This window comes from Sparus aurata, chromosome 6 (genome assembly GCF_900880675.1).
Source record: "Sparus aurata chromosome 6, fSpaAur1.1, whole genome shotgun sequence".
Classification (NCBI taxonomy): Eukaryota; Metazoa; Chordata; class Actinopteri; order Spariformes; family Sparidae; genus Sparus; species Sparus aurata.
The window spans coordinates 18,355,140-18,373,227 of record NC_044192.1 but is presented as its reverse complement, the minus strand read 5'-3'; positions in this window follow the sequence as shown (position 1 = coordinate 18,373,227).

The window sequence follows — 18,088 nt, the reverse complement described above, 5'->3', positions numbered from 1 at the left end:
GTAAGACAGCAGAGAAATTATAGCATACTAGCATTGCAACGTAGCATGCTAGCATGCTAGTTAATATCTTTATCAAGTAACTTTGAAACAAGTAACTTTCTGTGATCAACGATGTCAGTAAATGGATGGGCTGTGCTATAGCAGTAGTTTTGTGGTGGTGTTTAACGCAAGTGGCATGCGGGCCCTTTAAATTTAGAAGCAAGAATGAACAGGGTGACAAAAGCGACATAAGGGACTGAGGTGGAGTGGACAAGGCAGACAAGGCGGATTTCCCTCTTTGTGCGCTTTTGGTCTGAACGCACAGTTACACTGTTTAACCTGCAAGCTAGCAGGCCTGCTAGATAGCTAGCCTGTAAAAGACACCAAGCTAACATTAGCAACTGTTACAGGTACAGCTATAGGTATAATCTCCCTCTGTCTATTCCCCATCAATTCACAAGCACAAGAGAAAAAGCATTTTGTACTTAAATTTAATACCCCTGGAACGCATTGGAAGTTGATTGAAGATGGCATAGGTGGTAGTGTTGTTATAACCACTCAACTCAACCAACGATCTTTTCACAAAACTGAGAAAAACCTTGTCAAACTGTCAAAATCCATTAATATTTCCGTGCATGAGCTACTTTATGACATTCTAACTGAAGGTGGGTGAATATCAAAATACATGATAGAAACATTTTGTTAAACCACTTACAAGTGTTATGTTGACAACACTACTGAAACAATTACTTTTTATTACAACTGTACATGAATGAATAGGCCTTTTGGCCCTGGACTAATAGGGTATTCTATTTGTCCATTCTATTGGCTCCATTCTATTTTAAAGACTTGCGCTGGCTCTACAAGTCTAATTTAAGGCTCTAACAAATAAATAGTATGGGTATATTATACATTTTCTGAATCATCAGAGTCCCTTGAGTATTGAAGTTTTTGAGTTTTGTCACCCTGGTGTTCTTTCATGATACAGGGATAAAAGATAGCATACAGTTTGGGCGGAAATTGTGAGAAAATGTGTGTTATTTCTGATTTAAAGAAGTCATGTGACGTGACGACGACGACGATACCAAGCACTATATTATGGAATATTGACAATATCCGTACCATGAGCCTAAACTAGATATACATCAGATTTCAAAAACGGAATTTATTTTAGGGGGTTAGTAACTTCATGAGCTGAAAAAAGTGATTTCGCTACCACCCCTGCACTGCTATCGTGATTTTTCTAGTACTAGGGGTGTATATCTTGCCAAAAAAATATGATAGCATTTGTCCCCCCGTTGATACCGGTCAACCCCCCTGGCTCATGGACTAAATGGACCTTGACATGGTCATGTTGAAACTGTCTTTTTTTATCATTATGGATATACACCACCACTGTTAAAAGTGACGTAAAGGCCAAGTGTCTCTTAAATGAGTTAAGGTGATACTTCCTCTCTGATGTGTTCAGGGACACACTGGTAGAAACTGACATGCGGTCAAGGGTAGGAATCAGTTTCCATTTCGACACGCATATCTTCACTGATAGCGTAGACTGTGATTTGACAGAATTTGAAACTGGGAATAGCTCACTGCATGAGAACTCACTCACGTCCATCTGGTAAACATATAAGTGGAATTTCTGTCTGTCAAATATAATGTCCAGTGGGTCTATTATGTAAATGGCCAGGAGCAGCACAGATTGAGATTTGATACGGATGGATCTTTGTAAATCTCATGAATGGCTTGAAGCCTTGTTGCTACATTACACTGCTGAGAACGCCACACCATCGATTTCATGGATATCATCTTTCTCTGTTCAGTATGAGATACAGATGTAGGATCTCTTTCCCACATATGAGATGCAATGTTAAACATGAAATACTGCCGCGGAGGCTTGTTTGTTTTCTTAGCCTCTGCTCTTCCTGTCGACAAGAAGTGGACAGCTGCAGTGGACAGTGGCATCGAGCAGCAAGAGTCTCATGGGTGAAGAAGCTCTGATGGATGAAGGACTAAATGTGTTTGGACATCTACACACGCGACTACTGTGCACTAGGCATTCCTGGCGTTCCCTTGAGATACTCAAGAAAGAATAACATCATAAAACATTTTCTTTTGATTTTGATTTAGATTTAGTTTCCTGATGCTTAAAGGTCCAGTGTGTAGGGTTAAGGGGGATCTATTGGGAGAAATGGAATATAACATTCACAGGTATGTATCATGCTTTCAAAATTATGTTTTTATTTGTGGAATATCACCTGAAAATTGAAGTTGTCATGTTTTTGTGACCTCATGAGCCCTTTTTATACACAGAGGGGTCGTTCTATACGGAGTCCACCACGTAGCACCGGAAAGTTTCTACCTACAAAAGCCCTTGAATAGGCAAACCAAACCGTAGCTCTACAGAGGGTCCTTTGTGTTTGTTGCATCTTTTTGCAAAGCCTGTCCTCATCAGAAAATGGTCAAGAATGCAAGTAGCTTATCACAACCGATATTTGCATTTGTTGTAAGGCTGAGGAAAGTAATGATTACAGCTGCAAAGGAGAAAATGGAGAAGAAGAAGTATAAAGAGTGAGTAGTCTGTATAGGGAGCAGGTTTTGGGATGGACGGTTGTGTTAATGTTGAAACAAAGTGTCTGGCTAGTTCGGCAAACAATACAAATACTGCCAGGCTAATAATTAAATAGAGATTCTCCACTAGATCCACATCTCATAACACATTTACTCCAAAACACTGTATTCGATTTGGATGTGTTTTCATGCTTGTATCTGTTAAAATACTCCTCTCACATCACTGCAGACACCGTTATCCCTCGCTGTTGTACTGACAGCTCACCTCTATATGAGATTCTATGCCCGCCCTAGAGCCTGTAACAGCCAACAAGTGATTGTGCAGACAGGTGACTCACTCGCTCTTCTTTCATTCTCTCCTGAGCCACTTACACGCCAGCTTAGGGATGATTAATGTATCCTGTAGCCAATGAGATTTAAAAATTCAGCAATATAGTTTATACCAGTTTTTAAATCAACCTTAATGTTAGATGCCACCAAATCCCTTACACGGGACAAACTGGAAGATTTTTAATAACTAACCTTCTAAAAGACTGGATTCTTAGTGTGAGGAATTTGAAGCACACGCAGTTCGTCTTTTTAGCCACATTAGCAAATGCATGTCATGCCCTTCGAATAAATCCTCTGCTGTACTTATTATCTAGCTATTTCGTAAATGTTATCATACTAAAACACTCAAGATAATGGTAAACATTACCTGCTAAAAACAGCATCCTGACATCCAAATTTAGTACAAAGTCACACAGAGCTGCTAGCACGTCTAGAGAGACTCCTCACAGTCATGAAATAATGAAAATGATCAGACTGAAGTTTTTTTTGTCCTTGTACTGGAGAGGACAGCCTATTAGACTTCATAAATCTTTTCAAATCCGTTTGGACAGCGTTCAAGACAGACAGACAGACAGACAGAGAGATCTCTGACCTGGCTGTGTATCTTCAACCACCCCATGGCATAATGCCATCCTTGAAGTATAAGAGAGCAGATCTAGGTCCTCTTTCATGTCCATATTTCCACAGCTGCATTGAAGCAAATGCTCAAGCAAACCTCTCTTCTCGGTGCATACATAAATGACTTCTGAAAGCCTATAAGAAGCCGCTGAGATGTTTTTCTTTAGGCTTTAGTGCAGAATAAAGATGTCAGACCCTATTCAGCTGCCAAAAAGAAATGTAGCGTACGGCAAGAAGACCTCAACCCACTTGACGGGGGATCAGGAAATGATGAGGATCTGAAGCATCAAATTACAGCTAAATAACATACAATGGTAATCTTTGCAAACAGTGTGTCCTCCCCAGCATGTAAATATTTGGAATCCGTCACCAGAAACCGCACATCCAAGTAAATGTAAACTTGTTCACTAGAAACTGAGGATGCAGCTACAAACACTTTCCAGATTCGCTCCAGAAATGTGATGTAGACACAATGTGTTTCATCTTGCAAAACAACCAAAGCTCCCTGCCATGTTGTTTGGAAACGTGACACAGTGAGTCAACTCCAACGGGATGATGACTTGTACACCTACTTATTTGACGACCGGGAGATGCACAAACTGCCTCGCCACAAGAAACTTTGTCAGGTTCAAGTATCGTTGTGAGAACAGACCTTTTCTCCTCTCATGTGATGCCACTTATATGTGAAGAAACCGTTATTTTTTTCATGTTGACCATCTATGCTAAATATCCATATTCTAAAACAAACATAATGAGGAGTGAGGCTCTCTTTAGATAAGAGCAGATTAAATTTGACTTATTTATCTGTACTCTTTGACTGCAGTGTGGTTGTGATGGAACAAAGTGCTTCGCGGTAATGTTCGATGTCCAAATTTGTTTGCTCACATCTGAAGATGCAGAACTGGAACAGCTGATTAAATTTGTTTACTCATTCAAATGACCACCAGTCTGCAGGGATCTGCTGGGAAGAGACTTAGCGAAAACTAGCGGAAACTAAAAATACATATTTTTTTCTTCATGGGTGGAAGGATTGCATGTTGGCTGTCATGTAAATCAAAGAAGGCTTTTGCTTTAAGCTGTCTGATTGAACAGTTTGTTCATGCAAACAACATGGGTGAAGTCTTATATATAGGAAATGTTTATGTTCTGAATATGAAGGATTGGAAACAATCAGAGCAAAGTTCAGAGAGGTTAAGTCTCTCTCAGAGGCCACCTCAAAGCACCGACACCACTTTGAGGTCTGTTTGGCATACCACTGAAAACATTCAGATAACAGGTTTAACTTTCTGGTCTCCTGGTGAGAATGTGTTTACAAATTCAGGCAACAGATTTAGTAATACTGCAGTCTTGACGTACAAAGAATGATTATATTTCCGTCCCTCGCACATTTAAAAGGAATGAAAAATCTCTTTCTGCAGTGTCCATGTTGCTCAATCCTTCCTCTCCGTCAATGACTAAATTAAAAACCACATCCGTTGACACATGTTGACCATAAAAAAATGATCTGATGCACAAATCAAGTTAGGATTTGCTTGAGGTTTTTAAAACTTCCTCTTGTAAATGTAGAGTTGTAAATAAACTCTAAGCCCTCTCCCCAAGCACGTCAGATATTCATGGTCTACCCCCTTAAGATTCTTTATATACGCACTATAGGGAGCGCTCTGTCTGAGTCAATGATATGCTTTGGTTCCCTTTTCCTGGCCTGGCATATTTTCTCTGCTTCGGCAAATATTTTTAGAAACTATTTTGTCTTGAGGCCGCAGGTGCAAATAGCTAATCACTCCATATCTAAAGAAAACATCCGACTTTGATATACTTTTGTGGGAAAGTGAAATACAAATGCAGATCAGCTGTCAACCACCTGTCAACATTTTTAAGCTGATAAGTGTGTTATTTATTAGTATAATGCAGGTGATGACATACGAGATGGCATGGCGAGGCGATAATTGTAGTTCAAGAATCCGAGAGTGCCTAATCAAATAGGAAGCAAAACCATATTTGGATATCTCAGGAAATCCAAATGTTTGTAGCAATTGTATTGCGATTAATCACCAAGGTCACGTCAGGATGGTTAAAATAAATCACTTCCCAGTGTGTACTCACAGTGTAATATCCTCTGTGTTTGTTGCTATCTTACTTGTATTTTATAAACACAACAGCCAGTGAATGACTTTCATTTCCTCCTCTGATGTAGAGATAAGTTACAGGGATAAAATCAAAACAAGCGTTGATGAGAAAACACTTTAATTAAATCATGAATGTGTTTGTTTAGAACAGCTTTTGCGCCTTTCATACGAGTTTTGCCAAATGAAAATTAAAACAAATCTTTCATACCTGCCTTTGGGCTGGCAAAAAAAGTATACAAAAACATGCCAGTTTAGGGTATAAATCGAATTTGACAAATTTCCATCTGCTGTTATTATGTTTATTGTATCATTATCACTGTATCTGGTCTTCAGCTGCCTATGTGACAGTAAATCTAGTTGCTACGTATGATTTGTGGTCAATTAAACTGGGCCGTATCAGAGCACACAGAGATAACCGAGGAAGAGCGCGCCTGGCTTGAGATACAAGGTTAATGGTGGGCTCTAACTCTTTTTATAACTTAATTGCAATGAAATCCTTATTGCATAATGACTCCTATTTTTTGTTCTCCAAGGTCAGGAACAGAAGATAAGAAGATCCACTCTTGTGTTTGTACACCAAATATGAAGCTAGATGGTTAGCTTGGCGTGATGACTGGATACAGGCACAAAGCCGATGTCTGGCTCTGTCTCAACGTAATAAACAAAAATATTGTGATATTACTGAAACTAACGAGCTTGAACACATACACCTACACGTGGATCGTCTCATCCAACTCCGCGTGGCAGAGCAAATAAGCATATTTCCCAAAATGCCAAGCCATTCCTTTGATGCATCAAAAATATATGCAGTTTGGACCTGTTGCATCTCTACACTTTGAAACATTTCTCGCTGCTGGAATAGAAACAGACGATAAGAATGATAAGAAGCAGCCTCACTGAAGGACAGGGTAATGTGCACCATATGTAACAGGCCTTGAGATTTCACTGAAGATTAACCACTTAGTCCTAAAACGTGAGCTGTAAATTGAATTTCTCTGTTAAAATTGAATTAACCCAGCATGCGAAAAAAGGTCTAACAGATCCCTCAGGATTTTATTTTTAGCACATATTCTGATACAAATCTTCCCACTGATGTAGAAGAATGATTAGATCTTGGTGTTGAATCAAAATATTGCTGCTGTATTACTGTCTTTCGGTGGCTGTTTCATAACAATATTGACCTTGAGTTTCGGTGCATCTGCAATGCATTTTAAAACAATTATCAATAAAGCCAGCGACTAACTTGACTTTGAAGATTAGTGAAACGTTTACAGTTTCATGCATGCAATTCCTCGATGTCTACAAGGCAAACACGTGTCAACTCAAATTCAAATCGAACTTTATTTAAATGCCCGTATAAGATCTCATCTCACATGGAATAATCATATTTCGAGTGCAGTACCATGGCTTTAAATAGTTCACTCAATAAAGTGTTAGAACAGGCAGATACATGATGTGAAATGTTGTCATATAGAAAACATATTTTTGTAAGTTAAATGCCGGAAACTTTGAGATGAAAACCAGGGTTCAAACTGTTCCAAAACATTCGCTTATCAGCCTAAAACACTACATGTGCTGTCATCACATTATATGACAGAAAACATATCATTTATTTTACAGTGTTTTCACATGCTCTCCGTCTGAGTCAACCAACACTCACTCTTTCCATTTTGGTTATAGTCTGACTCTGAGGAAAACATCTCAGAATATCCAAGGACGAGGTGACGCCCATCAAGCTTTGACAGGCACTGATAAAAAGAGAAGAAAGAAGATAGAGAAGATAAAGAAGTTTTATTTCCAGTGCTGCTGGGCTATCAGCTGGTCTCCAAATAGTTAGAATCTGGGCCAACTGTGCAACTAACAGTATCAAAAGATGTAGTCCGAAATAAGACATTTCAAAATGTTTTTAAATGAAAATGAAAGTTATTGGGTTGTTAGCTTTTCTCTGGAGGGGAAACAGAACAGAACATGTATCTGCATAATGTCAAATAATCCAAGTAATGAGCACTTAGTAGCACTATAGCATTTGTGTTCTCCTAAAGGACGAGCGTGAGGGATTTTGTGGCATCTTGACTTGTGGTCGCAAGTTGCAACTAACTGAACACAGCCAATGTTTGGTTTGTTTGTCAGCAACATGGTTGATTCCATGAAAGAGGACCTTCTCCCACTGCAGATGTAAAATAATCATTATAAGACAGCAAAAACACAAATGAAAACATAACTATGAACACAATATTTCATTTCTGACAATAGAGTCCCCCTAAATCCCCAACAGTGGACCTTTAAGTAAAGCAGTTAATCACACTGAGGTGTTAACATGAATGCATCATTAGCAGCACTATTGTGTGCCCTTCAAAGTAACATCACTTTAACCAACCACCACCAGCAGCTTATCCAGAGATAGAATAATTGAACCATTATATTTAGAGGAAGTTGCCAATCACATGCTAGCACAGCCACAATTACTGTTTAGTCACAGCTAAAGTGGTACTTGAGGCTCTATTTTATTATTTTGCAAAGACAGATTTCTGGCCAGGCTCATCAGCAGGGCTCTGGGGATGGCAATGATGATTTGCTTATTTGTGCACCACTCAGGTCCAGACTGAAATTCATAAGCACAGAAATTCATAGTGAACAGAAAATGTTTTTTTCACATATTGTGCATTGAATAAGTTATATTTATAGATTTCACTGAGCCGAAAACTTTAAACTACATCACTCTTGGACTGGTTGTAGTCTGAAAAAGCTCCTCAAAGACGGAGAAAAGAGGAAGAAATAACAATTTTTCAATGTCTTTGATCAGATGTTTTCAACAAATGGCTAAACAGCCAGAGCTTTCTAGACTGAGCTTTCTAACCAACTGCCTCAGATTCCTGGTCTCGGTGCTCAGTTGCAAAAGGAAAATCCACGTCTTCTTCAACACTCATTGCTTGTGGATTTCATTGCAAATTCAAACGTAGCCTCCATCTTGTTTTCATTTTACACGCTGCTCATCTGTGAGCACAATATCTCTTTTGACTGGTACAACACACAGATACGACTGAAACCAGTGAAGCAGCTAAAAAATGTCTCAGCTACACACTGCACAGAGTGGCGAAGTATAGCTCCACTTTATTATATACATCAGCTTTGAATTATTCCATATCTAAATGCACTCAGTGTGAAGCAGATGCCAGAGGTTTTGTCGTCCTACATTCGATCTCTCTCTCTTTTTTAGTTATAAATAAAAGAACTCATGTCAAGTGTTAATCAAATCAAATCAAATCAGCCTCAGTTCCTTTGTTCTTTTCTTTGCTCTCACATTTCAGTTAACTGTTTATTTTTCCATATTACAGCAATACATACTGAAGGACAACAGGAACTATTTCGGTCCCACGAAAGAAGAAGAATAACTGAGGTCAACACAAATTCATTCTTTGACAACAGACACGCCCTCAATCGTAAGTCAGAAAAAACACACACACATTAACATAAAAGCACACCGTAAACATATATTAAAATGTCTCTAATTCTTCCACATCTTTTACAATAACATTATTTTACTGGATGTTTTTTTTGTTTCTTTGTTAGCCAAAAAAAAAAAAAAGTCTCCCAGAACTCAAAACATACCACCAAACATTTCGGCTCAACCTGATTTAGTTTTATTTGGAGATTCATTACATTACAGTCTTTCACTCTTGCAGTTCATGGTATTGGAAGCCCAAGGCCATGCTCCATGCGACGTAAAACCCTTCCCCATGTTGTTAGTATCGTAAGACTCTCCTCCTCCAACACATCCTTATCCTCGCTCAACCCCATCTGGTTAAATTTCATGGGTGTAAGTCTGACTTTTTACAGGATACCTTTCCCTTTTCTCTTCTCTTATACAGATCTCATTGTTTTCATATGATATACAACCACGTCTCTCTGTCATTAGTTATAGATTTTTTTTTTTACATACAATGGTTAAATTGTTCCTAGTGTAGGCATTTCTCGTTGTCAGGCTATCTCTACTACTAATTAAAGGCAGACACCATGGAAAGCTTTCAGTGTCTGTACGGTGGCTGCCCACTGCTCCCAAAAAGTGTCAAATTTAGAGGAGTTTTCCCACGGTACAACTAAAGTATAAACTTTTGGCAAAAGTAGAACTTCCTCAAGTGTGACATGAGTATAAGTAAGTAAGCTTAAGTTAGTTTAAGTGTTGTTAATATAGCTCCTCAAAGATCAAGGTCACAAAGTGCTTCAAAAAGTAAAATTGATAAAAATTAAGATGGTCAAACTGGCCTAAGAACAGATAATACAACATAAGCAACAGCAGATCTTAACTACATACAAAATGTCAATTTTTTTTTATCTTTTTTCCCATCATTTATAGACGGTCCAGAGATGACTTGCTGGGCAGGCAAGAAGGAAATTGCAGTAGTTTTATCGGGGTTATTATCTACAAGCGTGACCAATCCTCTCTAGCTCAGGTTGTGATACAACAGAATTGAGTCTGGCAATGGTTTCTTTAATGGAGAAACACGCAGGTATCAATGATTTGATATGCTGGTCAAAAACAGTGTTAGCAGGAAACAAACTCTTACTTCGTGAATTTCTATGCTCAATTGCAGGACTTTGAGGATAATGAATTAAATCTGTATCTACTCCCTGGCTGGCTGTGTCCACTTTATATCCTGTCTAATTACTTATGATATGATACTAATAAATCAAGAGGCCTTGTTTCAGCAGACAGGTCGCCGTTAATTTAAAAACTAAACCTGGCAGACTCTGTTGAGAGAGTTTTCTGTTCCAAGCACACTGTTTTCTTATAAAGTGCTGTACCCTTGGGGGGAGAATTTTTTATAAGAAAGCTGTCATAATTGACTGTTTCTTAAAGCAACATTATTTAGAAATTGGCATTTTGTGCAATTTGATGCCACCCCACAGTTTCTGAATGCAACACAACTGTTGTAAAACCAAATCTCAGATCTGTAACAACTACAAACAAAACTCATTACGTCATGACTGTTATGTGTTGAAAACTTGTATGTTGAAGTAAACATGTGTGTAATGCTGTGATCCTACCCTCTCACTGAAGTTACATGGTGCAGAAACAAGTGACAGAGACACCATTTGCCCTGTTACAAGACACTGAACCATCAGCATGATTCTGAAGCTGTTATTTTAAGGTAAAAAAGTTATGCCATGTTGCTTTAAGTAGGTATTCAGACTGAAAAACAACCCTGCGTTAAAACAACAGAGTTTGACTAACAGATTACACGTTGTGAAGGCTCATCAGATCACTGTGCAAACACTGCACGGGGGTTTATTATATTCAGAGACAGGATTTAGCATATTTATCATGCCCAGATCTATTTTATCTTCGTCCTTAACCAGAAACACGATGCTCATATTACAAAATAATCCACCCTGAATGTGCATGTGCATGCATGTAATTGGCCAATGTAGCCCCTTGCTGGATGTCTTCACCTCGCAATGTGACAAAAGCTGATCTCATTTAATTTATTTGCTGGATGACCCTGCATTCCGTGTGCTGAGCTCTCCTGGACTGGCACCTGCAATGTCACCTGACTGGCCTCATTCGACAAAAATGGAGGGCTAAACAGGACTAAAGTGGGTCTGAATGTAGCGTAAGAGTGTCTGTACAGGGGGAAGGTAGTCATTACCTGAACAGCCTGGGGTGTTCAACCGTCAATTCTATGTTGCCATACCAACAACTTCATAGAATTATACAATTTGTTAAAATCTGATCAAAATCATGCTGTTTGTTGTTTATTCCAATCAAGCAGAGGCCAATCCTGACTCCTTCCAGCTCAGTCTGACAAGGAACAACCTTGAAGTCAACGTACTCAGGGGGAGTAAATCCCACGTCAAGTCAAATTTACCTCGAATAAACAAATGATGATGATTCTGGGATACATCTGCGGTTAAGCTTAGACGGCACAAGAAAATATAAATTACAGTGTTTGCTAGTCATCCAAACATTTGAGGGAGATCTTGTGTCTGATGAAGTCAAAGCCCTTTTCCTCTGAGTTTCACCTGGTAAAAGAATCAGTGTGCCTATAATTTATACCAGCGATTTATGAGCTCACACACTCAGCACACATCCATAAAAGGCACATCACCAAACGGTAGCAAACAGATCCTCTGTTTGCATGCATGCCAATGATTTTCCATTAACAGAGCTCAGCTGCAGATGTTACAGATGCTGCGGGTAGTATGCTATCCTTTACGAATAGTGCCAGGGGCTAGTGGTATACACTGCTGTCTTTAGGATTCTCTGTGGACTTGGCTTTTATCCCTCTTTCTTGAAATGATGTCCACATGCTGGAGCAGTTGTTGAAACTGTTGGCTCTGAAAACAATGTGATGGCTATTTTCACTTGGAGCCAAAAATCTTTGCACACATTTGAAGATCTAATGAGAAAATCTTCATGTGCTGTCAAGTCTTAGAAGTGTTTAGCTACACTTTGTTTTATCAGTTTTATCAGTTCAGAAAAAAAAAAAGTCCCACACCGGCTCTCCCGAGTTGTGGTTTCATAGATTTCTCAAAAACACATGATGCCAAACAAGATAATTTAAGTTGATTGTGACAGATAATCACAGCACTGCTCTCCCCAAGCACTGCAGAAGTAATGTACAAGATGAAACAGGGACTTCCTGGAAAATAGTCCCTTTGGTCACGGTACATTAAATCCACTCTGCTAAATGAGACTGAACAACAATAAAAATATGAAACCTTTATGGCCGTTTTTTACAAAAGAAGTATTATTGTTTTTTTGACCTTTTATGGCTTTATTGACGGAATAGCTGAAGGGGCAACAGGAAACAGGATGAGAGAGAGAGCGGGAGTGACATGCAGCTAAGGGCACCAGGCCGGGCGTCGAACCTGAGTCCCCTGCAGCGATGACAAAGCCTCTGTACATGGGACACCCGCTCTACCAACTGAGCTAAACGGCACCCCCAAAAAAAGTATTTTAAAATGTCACAGCAAGACAAGCAATAGTGTCATACATTGCAGGAAGTGACTCTGGAGAAAGACATTTGAATGTTGAGTGTCACCTCCAGGAATACCAGTGTTATCATAACCTGCTGCTACCAATCACATCACATCACCTTATATCATCACTTGTCAATTTAACTTGCCATTATTGACAATTGTGGTTACCTCCTATTTTATCATATTTTCATGTATATTTACCTTTATCTATCTTAATTCATTTTTTTTGTGTGCTTACCCACTTGCTACTTTGTCTCTGTGCTGCTGCAATACTCTCTGGGGATCAATAACAGATGATCTTATCTTATGTTTTCTTATGTTATCTTATAACCCTATCTTTGATAAGATTTGTGTAAGTGTTCATCAATAGCTATTAAATGTGGCTTTCTTTGCTGTAATTTCCATTGTTACTTTCAGGGATTCAGGGATTCACTGGAAACAACTCAAGTAGCTACATGATGCAGAAGCCAAAAGCCAGAGCATGTTCAAATGTCATTGCAAACAACATTACGACTATGAGTTCAGTGTTAGTGTAACACATTGCTGACTGTCTTCTGTTGTTTTATCAAAAGAATGTGATCTTCTGGGCACAAAGTTTGTTTATGTGTTGTTTCGCTGTTCACACATTTTCTCCTCCTCTCAGTCTGATAGAGAAGCTGCTGCACGCATGTTAGCTGCCTCCGCTGGGCATCATTACAAATGGAAGTCACCCTTGCCATCAAAAACACTTACCGTAACCATCATTAAAAAGTGGAATTGCATTGTGTTTACCACTTTTCTTGTGTCAGGTGCCAACAAAACAAACAGGTGTTTTAGAGACATTTATTTTTGCCCATGACAAAAAGTGTTTGTTTTTTTTATCACTCACAGACTTATTTCTAAAATGTGAAAAACATGCACCAGAGAGCAACTGTACAACAATCCTTGAACGTATCATACACACAACAGGAACGTTTAAGTGAAAAAAGATTGCCTTTTAGAGACAGCGTTCGCTTTGGTTGGCAGTGTTCACACAAACCTTGTGTTAGTCACGCTAACATGATTTAGTTCTGCATGTGATTTCTGACCCCTCCACCACCACCACACACATGCTTCAGGTTAGGAACAAGAGAGTGACTGCTGGTTTATACCTGTGTGAGTGCACGGAAACCACGGGGCAGCTGTACCAACACACGGGCTTGTTATTGTTGCATTGTGGTGAACCTCATTCCCACAGCGGGACGCCTCCAGGCTTACATCACCAAGTCAAGCGACCGTCACAACACGGCAGCTCCATTTGAAAATATACCGATGAACGGATGGTACATATGGATGCCAAAGTGTCCATGAGTTGGTGTCAGGCAGAGTTTATATGTGGACAGGGTTGTAACACAGGATCTGTCTATTTACATACTGAGGACTCTTCAGTGTGAAACAAGATATTTTTTACAGTCTACTTTCCAGTTCATCATGACAGTGTTTACGTTTTTTAAAGGAAAAATTACACATACTCACGCTACATAGATTGTAAACGCTACAGTATAATGTGAATGTGGTGTTTAGGTTAAAATGAAGTCAAACCAGATAACTGACTATATAAAGCTTAACGTGTAGTCAGCGATTAGATTGTTTGAAGAACATATTTGGTAATGCAGCTCTGGCAAGTTTCAATCCAATAAAAAAATAAATACAAATGTGCATGTTTTAGATTTTTGCTATTGTACAATCGTAAAAACAACCACATTTCTAAAGATTTCTGTGCCTGTGTTCTGTCTTCTGTCTTGAGAAAGGGTTATGGGTCAGATTTTGGGCAATTTTTGTTGTGTTCAGTTTCACTTCCTTCTAAATAATCTGCGTTGCAATTAAGACAGGCAGAGTTATGTATATGTTAGTCATGGATATTATAAAACAAAAAATCCCAGATGAGTCCATTGCAGACGTCTTCTTTGTGGGAACATTATGACCTCTGTATGGGATCGTGCCCACACACAGATCTGCTCTGATTTGAACTCAATCCGTGGATGGGAAAGATGTTCTGAGTTTAATCTGTCATCTGGTCAATATTTTGGGAAGACCATTGAGATTATTGTGAAAAGCTGTAGTGTCATAGAATGATTGCTGGCTAAAAATGTGAGTCACATGTGTCTTTTTCCACAAAGGTAGTACAGTGTATTGTGTGTAGGCCTTGTTTCTAGTTTTATAACTATTTCCAGGTTGGTTTCTTTGAGTTTTGAAAGAATTTCTGCATGACGAAAGCAAGCATATATATTGCTTGTTAAAGAAGGAATAACTGGAATGTAATATGGTATCTGATGTGGTTTAAGTACAGCCAGTCTCACGCATGTTTGGGTCTTAGAGATTCGGTATGGATTAATTCTAGTCTCCATCTGCTAGAGACCTAGCTGGATCTGTATTTTAGCCGCTGAGGTCTGTGAGTAAACAACTGTTGCCTCCTCTCTGTCATTTACAAGACATTTTTCAGATAGAATTCAAACAGCCAATCAACAGAACCCTCTTCCAATGATTAGAGGTCAATAATAAAACATTAATAACAGTTCACATGACCCCTAAATTAGATTTTTGTGTGTGTAAGTGCTTGAAAAGTTTTCATTTTAAGATAAGATTTCAGTTAAAGCAACATTATGTAGAAATTGAGATTCTGTGCAATTTGGCGATTGCCTCTTGCTGAGTAACTCTGAGGGCCAGTCACTTTTTTCTTCTGAGTTTCCTCCGTCAGCATCCCTTACATTACGTTCATCTCTGTTATGATGTCTGTACACACTGCATAGACCTCCTTGTGGCGGTCCACAGCTGCTGTGTGTCGGCAGCGTCTGCTAGGCTAGAAGAGCCAACTTGTATCTACAATATGCAGCAGTTACAGGTTGCTTTCAAAAAACAGAAAAGGAATTGAGGCAAAGCATAAATCTGATCCAGTTTCACCAAATCAGTGGTAACTGGTACAGTGCATGACTTAGTGTGGTAAAGCGTTATGCACCGTGATGTTATACCCTCTCACTGGAGTTAAATGGTTGCAGAAAACGAGTGATGGAGGTCAGAGTGACTGAGACAGACAGCATTCAACCTACAAGATACTGTATCATTGATATGAATTTTAAGCTGTTACTTTAAGTATTTCCACATCAAAAATTGGAAGATTCCGTGTTATATTAGGTTGTGGGTTTGAAACATTTGCATTATCAAAACATAACACCTGTACCTTAAAAACGAGTGACAATCATAAAACAATCCCATCGTTGTTAAAAGGGGTTGTCGTCTAATCTGAAAAGATCTGTAACCAATTTTAAAAAATGTGTTGAACTATTGTCTGCAAACTCCTTTAGATGCTGGATACATTTGTTAGAATTGATAAATATGATACATTTTTTAGTCCACAGAGGAAAATATTAAGGAATAAATCATCCTTAACTCCTCCTAACAGATTGACTGCTTATGCGTCATCGTGTCTGGTAGATCTTCATTATTAGTATTCACCTATCTCATTTAAGGATGGATTATCTCCCAAATGAAAAATTAATAGTTTTTCGTACAAAAATAATTACTGGCCAGATCATTTTGAGGCAGGTTTATTTTCATGACGAGCCTTTTAATGAATGTTAAACCCCGGTGTGAGAGGAGGCAGGAGCTGGAGAGGAGACGGTTTAATTGGGAGATTTTCTTAAGTATTCCCCAGTCTTCAGCTCTTCTTAATGAAATGTCACATTAAAATGTATCTCCTATGAGTATTTGTTATTGCCTCGCATTCAAATGTTTTTTTGGACGTTTATGTTGCTGAAACTTCTTTTGCAATGGGTTTAAATAACTTTTCATAACTTGTTTGTGGGTGTTGGTGTCAAAGCATCTTACAAATTAGCAGTTTCTGCTAAAATATGTACACAAAAGAACAGACTGCTAAAGCTTTGTCAGAGTCCAGTGCAACTTTATGTACCAAGCTGTTTTTATGTTTTGTGTTGTTCGTAAAAGAAAAAATGAATGAGGCCATGGTATAAGGTTCATTAAAGCATTGTACAGTGTCTGACACCTAATGTGACAAATCAGTGACGTCTTCAAGTGCTTTTGAATGAATGATGAAAACTTTGCACAGACTTCTGGCCGACACACTCACAGCTGGCCTGAGGCGTAAACAGATGAAGCGGCTGCTAGGGGTCTTGCAGTCATTTTAGTTTAATGTAATCAACCACATGAATTCAATAACAGCCTTTTTTTCTTATCTTGTTAGGTTGCGTGCATGTCGGTGCTTCTTGCATTGTGTGAGGTTGTGTGATGTCAGAATAGTTTAAAAGCCCTGCAGACCTTTTTCATTTTCTTATTCATAATTTTGAGTGGTTGGATCGTAAATGAACTCAAAATTTTTGGCCAAAGTTAGAAAAGCAGTTTTTGCTTTCACATGAAAGATTTCTGTGTAACACATTACAGTAAGATGATTGATGAGTACGATGATTCACAGATGTTTATGAACTTATCATTACCTAATAATTAATTATTATAGTATGTCCCAGTCTGTTCTCTAGTAACTCATCATTATCTACTATATATTCCTCAATTCACAGTTATTCAGGAATTGCTCATTAACAGATCTTTAATTATTATTAAGTGGTTCCTGATTCATTCCTGAATTGCTTCTTAATAACTACTCACCTTTTTGTGTCCCTTATTGTAAAATGTTGCCAATTTCGGTAAAGATTTTTTGTCTGAGCTCTGTCAGGGAAATGTAACACACACACATGCACCATTCCAGAGGCTTTGCATCAAAAAGGGATGATACTCGTTGGGTTGCTCATTCATATCTCAAGGGCACTGTCGAAAACTGATCAAACCACAACCTCAGTCTTAATGAGCTTTTGTGTGTAAACTCTCAATCAGAAATACCTGAGAATGATATTTCCAAACTTTAACTTTTTGATTGTATTCATTGTTATAAACAGAAACTATTTTCAGACATGTTTATAGGGACTTCACACCTCAGGACTACACCTCGTGTGACACTGTATGTTTTCGTGCAATCTCCACATCTTTTTATTGAATGGTGGATGCTTTTTTCACCAGACATGTATTTTACACAGTTCACACTCTCTTATATTTATTCAGGGAAATGTGTTCTGGAATACTGAATAAGGGGCCATTCATTCTGCTCTTCTGCTTTTCACTTTTGAAAAAGATCCATGGCTCAGAAAGAAAAAACATACAATTCATGGTTTCACTTTTGGCTTCTTGTTAAATCTTCTGTCCCATACTTCCTCATCTCACCTTGGATTTCACCTTATTTCTTACTAAAACAACAAAATCTTCCAATTTCAGGGAATAGAGTGAAAAAAACTGTGAAATCATCACGTGCCATTTAATTGAAAAAGATAGTAATTCCCTGGATCTGCATACAAGACACTTTTTTGTGCTTAGCCAATCAAGACTAATTTAATGAGGTATTCCTAAGTCCTTCACTTGAGGGTGAGTGCTGATTAAGCAAAGCAAAACAGTTTGAATTCATTCTA